This window comes from Bos javanicus, chromosome 22 (assembly GCF_032452875.1).
Source record: "Bos javanicus breed banteng chromosome 22, ARS-OSU_banteng_1.0, whole genome shotgun sequence".
NCBI classification, from domain to species: domain Eukaryota; kingdom Metazoa; phylum Chordata; class Mammalia; order Artiodactyla; family Bovidae; genus Bos; species Bos javanicus.
Window position 1 is genome coordinate 33485626 of NC_083889.1, and position 18962 is coordinate 33504587.

The window sequence follows — 18962 nt, forward strand, 5'->3', positions numbered from 1 at the left end:
AGGACAGAATTTCCTTTTCAGCAGTGGACTGAAGGCTCTAGCAGGTAATTTATGAATACTTATTTTACAATATTTAATGTGGAGTAGAAAGAATGAGCTCTATCTCATGAGGTCCTAAAGTTTCTCTTTCATTTTTTCATTCATTTAGTTAATCAGCGTGTCTTAAGAGCCTTCTTTGTGCCCTATGATACATCAGGGACTAAGGTTGGTTAAAGAAAATCTATGTCCTTGTGGAACTTAGATTCTAATGGGGGAAGACAAGTAATAAAGTTAACAAATAAGTGAATGATTTATCAAGTTAAAAGGCAACAAATGCTACTGCAAAAGGAGAGCAGGGTACAGGATCTGAAGTGCTGGGAGGAGGGTGAAATAAGAATTAATATAAAGTTGTTGTGTGAGACCTCACACAGGAGGCAATATTCGAGCAGAAATTTGAAGGGGGTGAGGATGTACTCCATGTAGATATCTAGGGAAGAACATTCCAGGCAGAGCAAGAGCCAACAAACACAGAAGTTGTTTCTATTTTTGAAGGGAAAGCAAGGAGGCCAGTGGAGATCTAAGAGAATCCACCACAGAGATAACAGGGGAAAGGTGAGAAGTGGCTGGAGTCTGGATATATCTAAAGTTAGGGAATTAACAGTCTCTTTGTTTGTTTGTTTGTTTGTTTGAATAAGCTGAGTTATACTGTTGTGTTAGTTTCAGATGTACAGCATAGTGATTCAATTAGAGGTAGACATACACTCATTCAGGAAGTATAGTCTTGCTGATGGATTGAACATGAAATTTGAGGGAGGGAGTGCAGGGTGATTCCAGGGTTTTAATGAAAAGGATGGGGAAGCTGAAACTGCCATTAACTGAGATGAATAAAACTATGGATGGAAGAGGCTTGAGAATGGGGGCAAATCATTGAAAGAATTTTATGTAGGTCAAAAAATGAGTCCTGATTTCAAAATTCTCCAACAAATCGAAGGACCCAACCAGGGAATCCATAACCACTTGGCAGGGGTTGCTTTGAGGCAAATGAAGTGTCCAGGGAAAGCTTGATCTAGATAACTGTTAAAGTAATTCCTCATTCTTAACTTATCTAATTATTATTTTTAAGTAATTTAACAATGTTTAATCAAGTGTGTCTGTGTGTACCAAGGAGACAGTCTTGAAAGTCCTTTAAAATCCTGACAAAATAATTACCTCAGCCTTATTCCACCACTAAGAGGTAGGAAGTTAGAGACTGAAGCCATGTTTAATAGGACTAAACCTGATATGTGTTGTCTTCCTGAACCATCCATGGGAAATGCCGCTTGGTAATGACATTTGTGACAGAAGTGTTGATGGATCAGTCTAGTCTTCCTAATTTTTTCTTCTCTTCCTTTAGACACATGTTGGTGAATTACAGCTTTGTCTGCTCATCAACACACAGTTTTGTAGCTAATAAGAAAAAAACCTTGTCTAGTAAATAACAGCTCCCAGGAAGCCTGACTCTTCCTAAAACAACTTTTTTGTCAGCTGAGGCCACTATGGATTATAAGAGCACCTAATTAAAGGAGGGAAGAGAGGAATAATGTTACCATACTCCTAGGGTATGAAAATAAGTCATTTAGCACCTACAATTGCAATGCGCTATGCTATCACTGTTTTCCCTAGCTTCATTAATTTTTTGTCTTCCAAAGTCAGCATCTATCCTTACAGCCTTTCTCTCCTGCTGTCATCAGAGCATTTATATGCATTAATCCATGACAAATGGGTACATTTGATCCATAACTGATTTCTCTGCCTGCCAACTAGGAGCAGATATAGTTTTGAAAATGGAAACAATGTAAAAAATAACTAGGATAATATAAAAATAATATTTTCTTTCTAAATATGCTTTATAAATGCTTTATCTAAAGCAAACAGCAGCCTCCCAGATGGTAGAGTAATGAATGCTTTGACTTTTTGGTCACTGGCAACAATTCTTAAAACAGATCAGTTCACACATTGTGTGTGCTTGCGTGTGCTAAGTCGCTTCAGTCGTGTTTGACTCTTTGCGACCCTATAGACTGTAGCCTGCCAGGCTCCTCTGAGGAGGACACTTCACAGATTCAGTTCAGTCGCTAAGTTGTGTCCAACTCTTTGCAACCCCATGAACCACAACACACCAGGCCTCCCTGACCATCACCAACTCCCGGAGTCCACCCAAACCCATGTCCATCGAGTCAGTGATGCCATCCAATCGTCTCATCCTCTATCGTCCCCTTCTCCTCCTGCCCTCCTCCTTTCCCAGCATCAGGGTCTTTTCCAATGAGTCAGCTCTTCGCATCAGGTGGCCAAAGTATTGGAGTTTCAGCCTCAACATCAGTCCTTCCAGTGAACACCCAGGACTGATCTCCTTTAGAATGGACTGGTTGAATCTCCTTGCAGTCCAAGGGACTCTCAAGAGTCTTCTCCAACACCACAGTTCAAAAGCAACTATTAGGCTCACACAAATGAGAGGGTAGAGGGAGGGAAGGAGAAAGAGTGAGCAAGTGAGCGCTTTAGGTGTTTGCTATGGGAAAGGACTCAGTGGAGAAGAGTGCACGGTCTCTGATGGCCCCAGAGGTTTGCTCCACATTCACTTACATGGGGAGCTGGGCCCTGTGACACCCATTTGTTCAAAAGTCAGCTGTGTGAAAACAGAACAAAACAAAACTGTATGCTTGGTGTCACAGTGCATCTGGTTTTGTTTCGCTTTTTTAGATTCACTAACTGGATTATCCTCTTCTTTATAGACTGAGTAACTGAAACGTCTAGAGCCTTATCCAAATACTAAAATAAGCAGAGATATCTAAACTTGGATATCTAAGAATGAAAGGGCACTGTAACAAAGAAAATATTTCCTAGTCATTAAGGCATTTCACAGTTACCATGAAGGCTCTTCACGAGATATTTCCTGTTGTCTGCCTTCTGGGAACATGATAGGATTGTACTCTCTGGCTTTTTGCCATTGGGTTGAGCCATATGACCAGATCTGGCCCGTGAGTGGTGACATGTGTCACTTCCAAACTGAAGCATTTATTTGTTAATGTTACCTCAAATTCTCTCCTCTTATCTGCCATGATGAATGACAGATGCTGCTCCTAATTCTGGATTGACCATAGCACAGACCACAGTCTCCAGCCAACCCCAGAGGACAGTACCATAAGCAAGAAATAACTTCTGTGCATTAAGCCATTGAAATTTGGAGCTGATTGGTCATCATAGCATCTTGAAGCCTCTTCTGAAACACATTCATTTCCTTCTTAATTCTGTCCATCACAACTAAAAGTAATGATGCTGGTAGAGGCAAATAATTTTAGTGTTATAGACATGAAGAGCATGGGATCTGGAACTAGATTATCCCAGTTTAAATCATAGCTTCACCACCTATTGGCTGTGTACTTTGAGCAAGTTATTCAAACTCTTTGAACCCTATTTCCTTCATTGGTAGAAAGAAGAGAAAAAGAGTAGCTGCCTTCAGTGGTAAGTATAAGGGTTAATGAAATAATATGGAATTCTTAGCACACTGACAGGCACAAGGTACTTAGTAAAACTATATATATATATATATCTCAGACAAGGAGGAGTGCTAAATTAGCTTTTCCCTTCCAAAGTCAGCATATACTCTTTGTCTCCTATTATGTTCAAAACATTTAGATGTTTTAAAACATGACAAAGAAGTGCCCTTTCCATGATCTTCTGATCTTCTTTAGAGTTTTCTAATGCATCTTCTTTTCTGACTCCAGATGTTCATAATGCTATTATCTTTACCTGCCTGGAATTCTTTGCTGTCCAAACTACATCCCTAACTCTTGATCTCACCTTTTCTACTTCTCTAGGTTTCATTTAAAGCATTTTTTTTTCGCAGAAGACTTGACCCAGATCTTAGACCTTTCCCCCACCAAATATTCCTTCAACAGAAGGAAGAAGAGATGAATAGATGGTCTTGGAGCTCCTCAGGATGCATAGTAGAACAGGATGAATGTTTTGGCAGAAACCCCACTTTATCTGTCTAATACTGGATATAAAATTATAAATGTTATGTGAAGCTTCCACTTCCAAATGTTCTATTATAATAACAACTTTCTCAAATTAGCATTTTTATATTGCTTTCTGTTGATGAATAATACCATACCCATGAGAAAGAACTTTACCCCAGATCTTATTCACACAAATAAGTACATCAATAGAGCTTTCTTCTTACAATAATAATAAACTACCCTTAGTTGTTTTCAACAATTTAATTAAATACAATTAACTCTAGTTTGTTTTGGCAACCTATTAATGTCACTATTGAATATAAATAGGCTCATGAAAAGAGTATAATAAATCCTTTACACTACTGTAAAATTACTCTGATGCTCAGCTTGCCAGAAATACTTAACAGCATTTTTGAAGTATGTTAATGAGACAGTAAAAAAGAGATAAAGTTTTATCAAGTAACTCATCAAGACTTCTATAAGGCTTTGACCTCTTCAGTAGAGAGCTCTTGGATATGTTGGATATGGTTCTTAAGAGACTCTTAAACAGTAATTGCAAATTTATCATCATCTTATAATATATTTAATCCATGCTTCTAACTGCATAGGCTATTATTTTATGTTAATTCGAATTCCCTGGAGTCTTAAAACATAAGAAATTGACCACTGGCACTTTATTTTGTGTTGCTGCTTTTACTAAGGCTCAAAATGTTAGACACCATGCTACTTAAGCAATCCTTAGTACATAAAGAAATCATTTTGCATTCAAAGTAGAAAATATGGGGTGCACATAATAATACACAAAAATGGTACCCTGGGATGAAAACTGTGGATGTTTAGGTACTAATGTGCAAATCAGTATACACCTGGGTTACTTCCTTTAGCAGTTGGGTCTTATGATAAAGAGGTGATGGGTTATTGGAAGGACAACACTATAAATGGAAAAAGAAATAACTGAGGAAATATGGATAAATGGTATAAGATTTCAGTTGACTAGTGGCTCTTTTAATAGGGTTTTAATACAATTATAACCCATTCTGAGAATCACGAAGAGCCAATGCTGGCTTTTAGACCATTTCTTGTTAATGAAATATTGGCCAGATGTTTTAATTAATTAACCAAACTTTCCTCTTATTTGACATCATACAGACTCTACCAAACTTATGGATTAGAGCACCTTCTTCAGTAATTACCTACACAACCTGCTATTGAAAGGAAGTATACTGTGAGTATTAACCTGGTCATATTGACTTAGAACTAATGGCTAAACATTATGTATTCCAGAGTAGAGACTAGCTCTAAAATCCCTACCTTTTAACTGTTCTGAATACATGAATTTTATTATCAGAATTCTCAGATGTATTCATAAAGTGAGTCAAATAAGTCTAACTTATAAAATTTCTATATGCATCATCTTATAGAATAAAATATTATGGGTATACATGTCAGTATAAAGCAGTCCTTCTATACTATCTCTGCTGTGACATTCATATATTTACATAACAATACAGTGAGACGCTTTGTGCTGGACAAGTACTATATGGCAGATATAGAAAGGATACCTTCTCTATTCCTTACGTAAGTCAGCAAGGTGGAAATTTTATAAACAGGAATCCCCATTTCATGAGTGAGGCAGGGAGAATTATAATGTCTAGTCCACACGTGGAGCTAGTAGTGATAGACTTAGGGTGAGAACTCCTGGTTTGATTAGGATACCAAGCTACTCCAATTCCTACCGCTTCTTTGGCCAGGGATCACAGGTGGCAAAAAGGGTAAGATCAGGTAAAAAGCCTGCAAGCAAGTCAGCTCTTTACCTCATTCCCAAAGATGTACACAGCTGCTACACAAATGGGGTGTAACTGTCTTGCTGCAGGTACCATCCTAAATATTTTACATGTCAATGCTTATTTATATCATTATTTTAAATGAATAATATAGCCCACCTTGATGGGGACTTCAATTACATATAAGAACAGCATAGCTCAAGAATGGACAACTGTCTCACCTCAAAATTAAACAAGTAAGTCCAGGTAGGAAACTGCACAGTATTTGACATTGTAGGTGCTGAATGATGATGGTTGTGGGGGTGGCTGTTGTGGTTGTTTTTGAAAGCATCCCTACCTCTTTTAACAACTCATGATTGGATCACAGTGCTTGGAAGGATTCAGAGATTGAATCTAGGTGAAAATACAAAGAGTGTCATAATTGATTAGCAATCATATATGCAATGTATGGTTATAGGAAGAGTTGACTATGTTTCAAGAATTTGCCACCACTGGCCATGGGGATATTTTCAAACAAACAAAAGGATTTGTTTTGATGGTGAGAGGAATTTGAAAGGGAAACTTCAGGTCTGATTATGAAAGCGATTTCTACCAAATATGTTATTGAGTTATGAATCTGGCAAGTTTTATTTGAAAGATAGCAAATTCTATATTTTAGCAAAAAGATACTGCCGCAAATGATCAAACCACTTACCAGAAAGGTCAGCCCACTTTACAATATTCTAGATAATTTATAAAGTCTCAACATGATAAATGCCAAAAAATCTTATCAAAAAGTTAAACTGCAGTTAGGTGGAATTCTTCTCCACTGTGAATGATTTATAACTTCATTTTAAGTAAAACAGAAAATCTACACTAAGACTGAGTCTAATAAATGTAGATTCATCTTATGCTGCTTCTTCCTCCCCTGGAGCACAAGAAAAGGGCCTCCAGAGTCTAAAAATCAAAACAAAACATTATAAGACCATAGCCCTATAAAAAAATACTTGAAAATGAGGTCCTGTTAATGCAACAAGCAAAGAAAGCATGCTTTCAGTCAGGCCTGTATGCAAAGAAATATAAACACTAAAGTTCTATTGAGCACAGGAAATTAAAATTATAGCATGATGTAGCCAAGCCTAAGACACAGAGCCTATTAATACAGCACAATGCCCCACAACATAGAAATTTATTTTGTAATTATATTTAAACCAAGACCAACTTGCTGATATTCCTAAAAGTAGTACTTGGTTGTGATGGAAAGAGCACCTGAGTGAAAGACAAGATATAACCTAAGTTTCCCTCTCAGCTTTTAATTATTATCCATACGTTGGGGCTTCCCTGGTGGCTCAGCTGGTAAAGAATCTGTCTGCAATGCAGGAGGCCTGGGTTCGATCCCTGGGTTGGGAAGATCCCCTGTAGGAGGGCATGGTAACCCATTCCAGTATTCTTCCTGGAGAATCCTAGTGGACAGAGGAGCCTGGCAGGCTACAGTCTATGGGGTCGCAAAGAGCTGGAAACGACTGAGCGATTAAGCACAGCACATGGGCCAGACACCCAGTCAGGGATCCCCAGGCTGCTCAGTTCCCTACCTACACAGAACTGGTGATCCAGTCAGGAAAGGCAGCATTGAACCAGTGATTATAGTAAAGAGGCATTGCTATAGCTATTGAGGAAGTGTAGTTTTCTGAACCTAGTAGGCAGTTCATAAACATTTGTTGAATAACACATTAAATTTGTTGTCCATTAAAAATAAAATTATTATCCTTAGGTTTTGATGTAAGAGATATGTAGTTTACTCTAAAGTAACAACCAGACTTTAAAAATCAGCAGAAGTAGCATATTTTGGCTTGTATTATTAAATGACCTGCTTTCCACAGAGACTCAAACTGTGGATGCTGGGGCTTCTTTCTTCCATTTTAACTAGCTGTTCATCTGTGATCATCAGTGGACATTGCTAAGGCAACCTTTAGATTACAAAACAGTATGCAATGGCACCCCACTCCAGTACTCTTGCCTCAAAAATCCCATGGACGGAGGAGCCTGGTAGGCTGCGGTCCATGGGGTCGCTACGAGTTGGACACGACTGAGCGACTTCACTTTCACTTTTCACTTTCATGCATTGGAGAAGGAAATGGCAACCCACTCCAGTGTTCTTGCCTGGAGAATCCCAGGGACGGGGGAGCCTGGTGGGCTGCTGTCTATGGGTCGCACAGAGTTGGACACGACCGAAGCGACTTAGCAGCAGCAGCAGCAACAACAACAAAATCTTGCTTTCCCTTTATCTGCAATAATATGAAGTTCTCCAACTAGTTTAGGGCCTATAGACACTTAGGTTGCTGTCCTACCTTATCCCCCTTACCTTCCACTAAGACTTTACTTGTTCTGTTTCCTCTGGTTCAGTATGGTACCCTTGATCTTTCCCACTAGCTGACTTCCTACCCAACATTCAAAGCCAACACAAAATCCAGCTTTCTATGAGGGCTTCTCAAATCCTCTCTGTTCAGAATGAAGTGCTTCATGCTTTATGATCAAGCACCTGATTGACTAGAGCTCCTATGACAAGCAGCTTGTATCCCTGACCTAGAATAAGAAAATGGGGAAAGTAATCAAAAATTTCTGGATTAAATAAAAAGAAAGTTCTGCAAATATTAGAAGCTGACAGAATGACTAAAGATCCATTATCTTAAACCATCATTACTAGACATGTGTGGCTATTTATATTTGCTTTAATCACACTTTGGATCTTTTTATTTTTTATGAATTGTTTCATGGCATGTATTTTTGGATAGGAGAGGGATTCTAAAGATGGTCAATGAACCAGCAGGGACGGTCAAAGACTCTCAACTTGCTTGTGTCAATCAATTAGTATGTGGTCCAGAGAAGGATTGAAAAAGATTCTGAAATCACATCTAGGCTCTGTGGGAACAATCACTGTGATTGATTCCTTTGGTCTGTGATAGATAGAGGGTTGGAGATTGGCAGCGTGTATGCCATAAATCTGCTTTTTCTTCTAAACAATCCTGGGAGTAACTGTCAAAAATGCTGCCCTATAAATGTTCACCCAGTGACCTACTTTCTCAAACACATGTCCAGTACATGGCATCTTGCATTTTCATCAGATAAAAAGTGTAAGAAGCTACAAAAACAATTCAACTTAATAAGACCTCATCTGGGAAGCTTCCAAGTACTCTCTTCTCCTGTCTTATATCTTATCATTTTATCTCAGAAAAAAATGGTTTTATTATTTTATTTTTTGCTTTGTCATATAGTTTTTAATTCAGAGTTCCAGTAGGTCTGACCTCTAGATACAATTTCTTCAAAGAACAGTGGTGTTCAAATTTTCCTAATCCCAACACCCTGAGGAGGTGCAATATCCAGTTTCTACCTGTTTCCACTTCCAGTGGGAAAATACTTGGGTAATAAATACTTGGAAAGACGCATTTATGAATCACTCATTATTTTGGTAAAATAAGATGAACCTATTAATATGCTAGTATATTATGAAACAATGCCTTACAGACATAAAAATAACTCAAAAAATGTTTCTTCTCTTGAGAATTTATGTCGCGTAGGTTCACAGGCAATATACAAAATGTCACTAGACTAGTGTCACCATACAAATAAGTTTTGAGAGTGATATAAACACATGTTTTACAATAAGCATATCAATGAATCATTTCTAACCACAACCAAAGAATGTTTCAAAGTCTAATCCTTAGCAAATTTAAAACCCCAAGTATGCAAATATGCATTATTATAGACTATAGGGTTAATGAAACAACCCACAGCAAACTTAATTGATAATGATGAAACTGAAGCAACACTAATTTATAATTAAAAAGCAAGGACCACAGCAATGGAAAATCACTAACAACTCAAACAACGCTCAAGATCCAGTGATAACAAATTATCCTTCCCCAAATTGCATGAGTTCTAATTATTTGCATGCAGGTACTCTGCAATGTTTCCCAGAGGCAGCAGCCAGTTTTCTTAGCAGAATACTGAATTAAGGAAGCTCAGTAAACCTTAGTTACATGTCATTTGTGTAGAATGATAACTCAGCCAGTATATTAATAAGTAGCCTGTGTTCATATACAAAATGAATGTACATAAAATCTTAAATCATTTGCTCAAAAGAACAACAACAACCAAAAAAACACCTTGGGTTTCAAGATAAATTTATAATCCGCTAGTGGACTGCAGACTAGATTTTGAGAACTTTAATAAATAAAGGGTTTTACATAGGCATCATTATGCTGTCCGATGCTTCCCTTTGTTTTATTACATTTACAGATTACTCTTTCTGCTTAGCCTTAATCTGAAGTTAAGTTAATTGACTTTTAGCTAAGATTCAAATGAGACCTCTGCTTAGGCCACTAGCCTCATAATACAAATACTCTCTGTTCATCAGACCCCCTAGTGATAGTAGTTCACTGCATATAAAAGGCTCAGAGACACACAGCATTTTAACATGTTGAATTTAACTCAAAATAGGACTCATCCACGGGCATAATTTTAAAGCAGGCCGAAACAAAACAGATCTGCATTGAGATTCCCCTTTTGGCCCTACTGCCTTCGCCTCGCTCCACTGTGCTCGCATAAATTCATTAGGAATCATAAAATGTTGGAGCCGGAGATAATCTTGTCTGAGGTCACCCATTGACAGCTTGCTAGTGGGATATAGCCCTGAGTTAAGTTTTGTTTGGCCCACTTGACATTTAAAAGATAAAGAACTTAACACATAAAATTCTAGGTTTCTGACTTGCCTTGAAATACCGGGTGATCGGGTCACATTGAGTCCATCTCAGGTGTGGCGAATTCTGTGCTATGCCCTCTAGATGTGCATATGCTCTTAAGCTGCCACAGTTCTCAGCATTCTGTAATATCTGGCCTCCAGGCTGATCCAATTATTTTTGTTAACTACCTGGTCTGTGAAGCTATTTGCCTTCTCCATCTATGAAATCATCCAGAAAGTTTTCAAATAGCTTTAGCAGAAGGTTTTTTTAATATACAAAGGTGATTTTGTACTGCTTCTTGCTCTATCAAATGGATAAAGGCAATGAATCAGTTCCTTGGGCCGCTTAAAGCTTCCTTATTTGGCAGGATATACTTTACTATTTGTGGAATGCATGGATCGTCTCCTCGGAGTTGCTAGGAGCAATATTAAAACGGTTGATTCCTTCCAACCTTCTAATCTGGAGCCTTGCAATTGATAACAGAAGTGAGATGCTGAAAGCTCCAGTGTCCTACTCCTACTCTGGCTCTTTCTTCAACACCATTAGGTATAAGAGAAGGTGTAAAGTGGTGCTTTCCCACCAATATGTGCACTTTTTTAAAGGATATAAAACTCTTGTCTAGTTGCTCAGCAAATATTGATCAAATACCTACATAGTATTTAATCCAGGGATAGGATGAACTGCTGGCCTGCTGTCAATTTCAGGAGCATTGAAATCCTTCCCCACCACCACCACCACCATCGCCACCACCCCCACTCCGCCACTCACCAGCCCCACCACCCTGCACTGTGCAGTAATTCATCTAAATCTGGAAGCTGACATTTATTCACTTCAAAGCATGTGACTCAGGAGGTCCATTCTTCACCCACACAAGTGGGAAATCAGAAAACCCCTTTAGATATACACAGACTCAGCTTGTATTTAGTCTTAGGTATAAAGGAGGTACATCTACAAGTGAAGGCCTACTAAGGGCAGGGTAATGGTAAACACAGGTAATCCCATCAACAGAAGATGGCCTTTGCTGAGGATGTAGAAAGTCTTCCTCCCTTTTAGACTGAGGGAAAGCTTGATTGGATTCCTGCCCTGCAGGGAGAAAGGATATGCTTAAGAGTAGGCAGATCACTCTGATGTCTATCTATCTTCTGAGAGAAAGGTGCTGTGATATATCATTTTTCTTTTCTTTCTCTGGACATTTATTATATAAATTCAGGAAAAGAGAAAGAAATAGCAGGCCAAGAAGATTCCCTAAATACTTTGAGGGTATTATCTTTGGGAATCCAATTAGTTTATACAAATTGTTAGCAAAATAACTCTTCTTCTTCTATTTATCCCAAATAAATGATAATAAACTGCTGGTCTGGTGCTATTTTTTTCCTTCTGCAAAGATAAAGTGAATATTTTTTTCTTGATATCAGAAGATTTGAAAGCAAAAGTCATTTTCCTATTTACTAAGTGAAGTTTCCTTTTCAGACCCTCAAGAGCACACCTATAATATTTTCTAATCTATAGGAAAAAATAAAAACTCATGCTGTGACTGAAAACCTTAAGGATTTGACTTTTCACTACATCTTTAAGTATGTTCTTTGGACCATTTTGATTAATGTACTATAATATCAGTGTTAGTCATTCAATCGTGTCTGACTCTTTGTGACTCCATGGACTGGTAGCACACCAGGCCCCTCTGTTCATGGAATTCTCCAGGCAAGAATACTGGAGTGGGTAGCCATTCCCTTCTCAAGGGATAGACCCAGGAATCGAACCTTGGTCCTGCATTGCAGGCAGATTCTTTACCATCTGAGCCATGGCTTTTGATTAATGTCAAATATTGAATAGAGTCAAATATCTACCCAAAGATACTGCACAGATATACGCACACACACATGCATATGTTACAGTGACAATTTAGTGTTTATACCACTCTCCATTACAAACACACATATAGACACAGATGTACCCAGCCACATACACACAAACACTCACACATAAGTAGGAAAAAATGAAGGAGTGTTTGATTCCACCAGAACAGTCATTCCTTCTTCTTTAATAATCTAACATATATTTTCTGAGTACCTACTATATGCCAGGTTCCTTACTAGAAATGAAAGATAAAAAGATGAATGTTACATGATTCCGGGATTATCTAGGCCTATGCGTCTCAATGCATGTGATATGACTAGGCACTGTAGGTGTTTTCCAAATTAAAAAAAAATTTTTTTTGGAAAATTTTAAACACAATCAGGACTCCCATCTGCAAACCTTTTCAGAACTTTCATACACTCACACACACTGCAAATCTCCAAGAGAAAGACACATCGTACAGTGAGTGTTTCCTCAGCAGTTAATAGTTTTTCTCCAAAGAGCATCTTGAGGGGACAGTGTTTTTGAATTGGGAAATGCTAATCTGAATATTTTATTGGATTAAGGCTCTTAGAAGGAAAAGGGCCTAATGATACTTTTGCAACCTACATTTGCTTCTTTTTCCTTAAACTGAGAAGGAACATGGATGCATTTTTAAATTAATCATTGAATTCTCTATAGCTAAGATTTTAAGCTTTTCATTAAAGATCATTACATACCCATCCTACAAATGAATTTGAAAATTTTTCAAAATTAAAGGAAATAAAAAGCCACGTCAATCCAATCCTCCCATCAGGTTTAACTAACAGTGTATAAGGAATGTTTTTATCTTTTCTGATATTTTTTATGCATGTACAAATAAATATTTTCTCCAAACTATTTTGCTCCTATGGACAGAGGAGCCTGGCAGGCTATGGTCCATGGGGTTACAAAGAGTCAGACATGACTGAGGTGACTAAGCATGCACGCACATCCTTTTTGATAGAGATGGAAACTTCCTTTAATTTTTTGCCATCAAAATTACTGTTTCAGTGACTAAACCTTAAACATACATCTTTTTAAACCTGTCCAATCATTTTCTTAGTATAAGCATCTAGAAATGGAATTGTGTCAGGACTTTCACATTTTACATTTTGGAGAACACTGAAGATTGTTGTTGTTGTTTTAATGATGTACCAATTTTTATACCCAAGCTTTGAATTTTTACACAGAGTTCAAAATTAGAAGATTTTAAAAAGCAATTTTCATTTTAAATGAACTTTAAAGAGATGAACAACTAAGACTACTGTTCATTAATGCCAGTTCTAAATATCTGTTTGCACTGTTGTATAAAACTGAGGCCATAGGCGGTCATAAGTAACAGTACTTAGACTGCATTGTAGTAATTCTTTTATAAATTCACAGGGATGTCAGAAAATTTTTATTTGCATCTTTACCTGATTTTGATTTTGAAAAGAAAGTGTGAAAGTGAAAGTTTTAGTCCTCAGTCATGTCCGGCTCTTTGCGACCCCATGGACTATATATAACCTGTTAGGCTCCTCTGTCCATGGAATTCTCCAAGCAAGAATACTGGAGTAGGAAGCCATTCCCTCCTCCAGGGAATCTTCCTGACCCAGGGATTGAACCTGGGTCTCCTGCATTGCAGGTGGATTCTTTATCATCTGAGCCACCATCAAATGCTCATGCCTGCACTTTGACTCTAGGATGAGGTCAATATCCTCAATCACATGATCGACGGATTATCACCAGCACCAGTTACACCAAATAACAACCTGTCTGCTCCAATCCTTAGGCCAATTCACTACACTTAGCAATCTAGAATTGGTACACATTCTGAAAATTCAATATACAACCACTCTTGTTTTCACTATTTCTTTTATACTACAATTGTAAAACAACCCTTTATTGTAAGGAAACTTGGTATTCTAATACATATTCCCTGAGCAGCTTTCAATAAAGTAATATATAACAGGAAGGGAAAAATAAGTATAAGGTATACAAGGATGCTTTCCAATCTTCACAAAAACACTCACTTTAAAATGGATGGTGATGTTCACTATGTAATAATTAAGTCACAAATACCTCTAAGTACAGTTTGCTTTATAAAGCTTTAAATCAAACCAAGTATAAGTTACACAGACAATTCTATTCAGTGTCATCTTTTTATACTTCCATACACCCTTGTCAATAAAATAGCAGTGACGAGAGAATAAATGATTCATAAGGCATTTACAACTTCTTGTCTCATGTAATTTATCTTTATAATTTTAAATTGCTAAAGAATCCCAAAGATCTTTTCTCACTAAAGTATTTTGAAATCATCCATATTTTATTAAGTTTCAAGGACAACCCCTCACACCCATACACATGTACTCTCACCCTTGAAATTAAGTAACCATTAAAATTGCTGTCATAATCTTATACCCACAAGGGGAAAAAATAATCCTGTATAAGAAAGTTACGTTTAGCAAACCACTCATCTTTTTTTACCTGTCACATAATAACTGGTGATTATAAAGAGTTGAAGCTGTCTATTTTAACTTCTGGGAACAATGGAATACCACTCTGAGTTTTCATTGTTCAGTCTGCCTTTTTTAAATTAAATGTCCTTCTTCTAGCTTTACTGTACATATTTTTTAAAAAGGCATGAGTATTCTTCAAGTTATTACACTAATTTCCTACATCATTCCCAAAATAAAAAAACTTGATTTAGCCAAATATTAAATTATTGATATTACAAATCTGTTAATCTATAGCACATTTTACTTATTTGTGTAATTTTAAAATTCACTTTCATTTGATTGACTGTTTTAATCTTCCTTAACTAGTGAGTCACTGAAAACAAATGGTGCATTCCTAATACTATAAATATGAAAAATAGGAAGCACTTTGGGAATGCAGGGGAATACATTAAACTCAGTCCGTTTTCTAGTTAACATATTCTCATTCTGTTTGTGTAGAAACAGCATTGAAAAGACAGATCACAAATTCACAACCTCACAGAAACAAGGTCCTAATACTATGTGCTGACAGCAGAAATTGGCCCAAATCTCTAACCATTTCCCTAAAGGACTCCGGCTGGCTGGTGCCATCCAGGTACGGCATAGTTTGAATGAGGGGAACATCCAGTTTCACTCATCTGTCAGTGGAGTGGATTATTTCTTGAGAGACTGAGATTGGCTGCTTGGGATCAGAGCACTATCCATCTTACAGTGTAGGGGATGATGGTGAAGCTGCCTATAAGAGCCTGGAGAGAGGGGGCCCAGACATTCTTAAACAGGTGAGGAGGCAACTGTAAAGCCTTCACTCCATCCAGGGCTGTGAGTGAAAGATGTGTCATTTTTCACATTTCCCAGACACTTGATATGCACATGGTGTCTGCCAGCTCCTACTTTATGAAAGAGGCGATTTTTCAAGCTTAGGCAAATGTGGCAAAGCTCAGGGTCTGCTGGTGTCTCATTTTTTCTCATCATGTCACTTGTTTTAACCGATTTGAGAAAATGAGATTATGTTTTTCCTTTTTGCTCATTTATCCAGCTATTTATTTATTTATTTGCTCATTGAAGGACGGAATTGTCACAGATAACTGGCCCTGATTTCTCTCTTGTTTTCATACACATTTCATTAGTGTCCCTGAAGATTTAAGACCCATGAAGGGAAACATCACAACTCTCATCACAGGAAGCATACATTTTCCCTTAAAATCAAGACCGAAGATTGCATTAAAGGAGATTGTATTTCTCACTGAAATAATGTAGAATATTGCTGTGTCCAAGATCTATGACTTTAATCTTTGCAGCTATTGTTGAAAACCCAAGAAAGTTGAATAAACCTAATACATAGAAACATTGGACTTTAGTTTAATATTATTTTCATCTTTCTGCATCTAGAAGAGAGTATTTATAGTTTCTTCATTTCATCAATGAATCTGAAATAGGTCTCAAATGTATAAGTACTTGGGGTTGAAATTGGTTTCAGTGCTGCAGTTTCTTGGAGTATTCGAGGTACAGATGAACCATGAACTGATGATAATAAGCAATTACTAAGAGTAAACAATGAAAAAAAAATACTGAGTTTAATTGCAGAGAGAACCTATGATATGTTTCCAGGTTTAAAATTATTGTATTTTGATAACAAGCTCCACAAAGACATAACATTACTTGTTACATAGCCACAACCCTTCACTCCCAAAAAATCTAATATATTAATCAATTAATTGAGAGACAGTCTATGTGAAAACTCATTGCAAACTGTGCCATATTTCTTGACTGTACGCATAGGGCACAAAATAAGACAGGTGGAATTTGGAAGTATATTCTAGCCAGGTATCACATAGTTAAAATTAACAGCAAGAGTAAAAGCAATATTGTTACCAGTAAGGATAATTAGCTGTGTGAACAGCAAGACGTCACTAATTCAACATCTATGACATGCACATTTGTAATGTATGAAGTGGTGAAAATGTGTTAGTTGCTCAGTCTTGTCTGACTCTCTGTGACCTCACTGACCGCAGCCCGCCAGGCCCTCTGCCCATGAAATTCTCCAGGCGAGAATACTGGAATGGGTACCCATTCTCTTCTCCAGGGTATCTTCCCCACTCATGAGTCCAACCCTGGTCTCCTACATTGCAGGTGGATTCTTTACCATCTGAGCCACCAGGGAAACCCCAGGATGTCAGTAATTCCTGATATTTCTGAAGAGTTTTACAGTTTATAAACTACTTTTCTGAAGATTAGTTTATTTACACTCCCCACAATACCCCTAAATGAGAAATTGGGCCCAGAGAAGAAAAGTGACTTGCCCAGGGTCATATCACTAATGTTCAGTGACAGATGCAAAGACTCAGACATGACTGAGAGCACTGTGAGCACTTACACACACGCGTGCACACACACGCACATGCACGCGTACTGATGGTCTGGCCTGAGTTCTGTCATCCCCACAAGCCACCCCTCACCAGTTCTGCCATAGACACCTTTCAGAATGCACTTCAAATGAGTCCGTTTATTGACATAACTGGAAAGTTTTCTTGAATTATATGAAGGTTCTCATAAAGCTTCAAAAAGGCTACATGGCAAGATTGTTCTCTGCACTTTGAGGCATTATTTCCTCTTTGGGAAACAGGCTCTGGAGATGAAATCAGACTGAAGTCTCCAATGACAGATATTAGCTGTGTGAACTTAAGTCACCCAGACCCTCAGAACTTCAGTCGCCTGAGCAACACGGTGGGGAATCACACCTACCTGAATAAGAATTAAGCCAAGCAACGTGAATTAACCTTCAGATCCTGTCTAAAACACTCACATTAGCTGTTTCTGTTATGCATGCTTATCGTTAAGTATTATCATGACTAGAAATTTCTCACGTTATTTGTATGACTATGTAACAACTCAAAGACGTTTTTTTGCCAGAACAGATTGGCCATCTACTGATTGGAGGTAAACTGGGGGTTCCAAGACCCACGTTTGTTTTTGCTCCAACTCCGCACTGATGCCTCGGACTCTGGCAGTGATAGATCCAGTCTCAGAATACACGCGGAGCAGAAATACCAGCGCGCAGCATCCGCAAAGCCGTTTCCATACCCACCTGCAGGGGCACCAACGCCCCCTCGCCATTCCTCCCAGACCCAGGGAGTGGAGAAAGGGCAACGGGAGCCCAGAGGCAACCCTGGGCCTCTGCCCCAAGCTAAGGCCCCGCCAAACCCCTGCTCTCGGGGCGGCCCAAGTTGCAGCATTCAGCTGGCTGGTGCGCTCGCCCGCAGCCGGCACGGGAGAACCTGGGCGGCAGCAGCGCTCTTTCGATCCCGCCCCCAGCCAGGAAGCAGAGCCCAGGAAAGCAGCAAGCAGCGCCCTGGGAGGCGTTGCTGGAAGAGAGTGTCGAAGAGCCCAGGATGGGTGCCCAGGCCGGCTGCGAGGCAGGGAAAGGCGAAGGCATAGACGCTGGACCACGCAGCTGCAGGAAGCCGGGCAGATGGGAGAAAGCCAGAGAGGGATTTGGAAGGAAAGGAGTGTGTGTGGAAAGCTGGCAGCGCTAGAGAACTAAGGATCCGGAGCTTGAGCGCGCAACTGGTCCCCAGAGCCCGGACCTGGCTATCGGATGGGGGGTGGGGGAGGGGAAGGGGTGCGCTGAAGGTGGAGGAATAAGTGCAAGGGCTGAAGCTAAGCAGAAAATGGAAGGCAACCTTTCCGAGAACCAGGATGGGTGAGGACAGTCGAGCTGAGGGAATGGTAATGAGAAAGCTGGAGCGGCAAAGGAGAGAAAAATACAGATTGAAGAGTGAGACCATGGAAGGGTGAGAAATATACTCTGCAAAGAAAAACGAAGAAAGTAAAATGCATCTGGAACTTAAAATTCGATGGGGCGGGGCGGGGGGGCGGGGGGGAGTCACGCTAGAGAGAACTTGTCCCCGATACTGCCAAGAGAGATAGGAAAAAAAAAAAAAAAAGGCACCAAGCATACCGGAAGAACAGAAAGTGAAGGAGGGGAGAAAAGAGAGGAGACAAACCAGACAAGAAATAGTAAGTTGCTGTTTAATTTCTTTTTCGTTGACAAACTACTTCCAAAGTTAATTTTGGCACTAACATGCGCACAAAATCCTTAGCCACATACACACCAAAATTATGGTATCTATG

The 18962-nt window shown here is 38.8% G+C and overlaps 1 protein-coding gene and 1 long non-coding RNA gene across 2 annotated transcripts in view; one reads left to right on the plus strand and one right to left on the minus strand.

Moving 5' to 3' along the window:
- TAFA1 (TAFA chemokine like family member 1) overlaps window positions 1-18962 on the minus strand; it is a 504542-nt gene that overhangs the window by 482672 nt on the left and 2908 nt on the right. The gene's annotated exons all lie outside the window — the stretch shown is intronic.
- Window positions 18708-18962, plus strand: part of LOC133235232 (uncharacterized) — a 55927-nt gene continuing 55672 nt past the window's right edge. The window contains exon 1 of the long non-coding RNA XR_009732490.1: window positions 18708-18848. This is a non-coding gene — a long non-coding RNA (uncharacterized LOC133235232). The remainder of the gene's footprint in view (window positions 18849-18962) is intronic.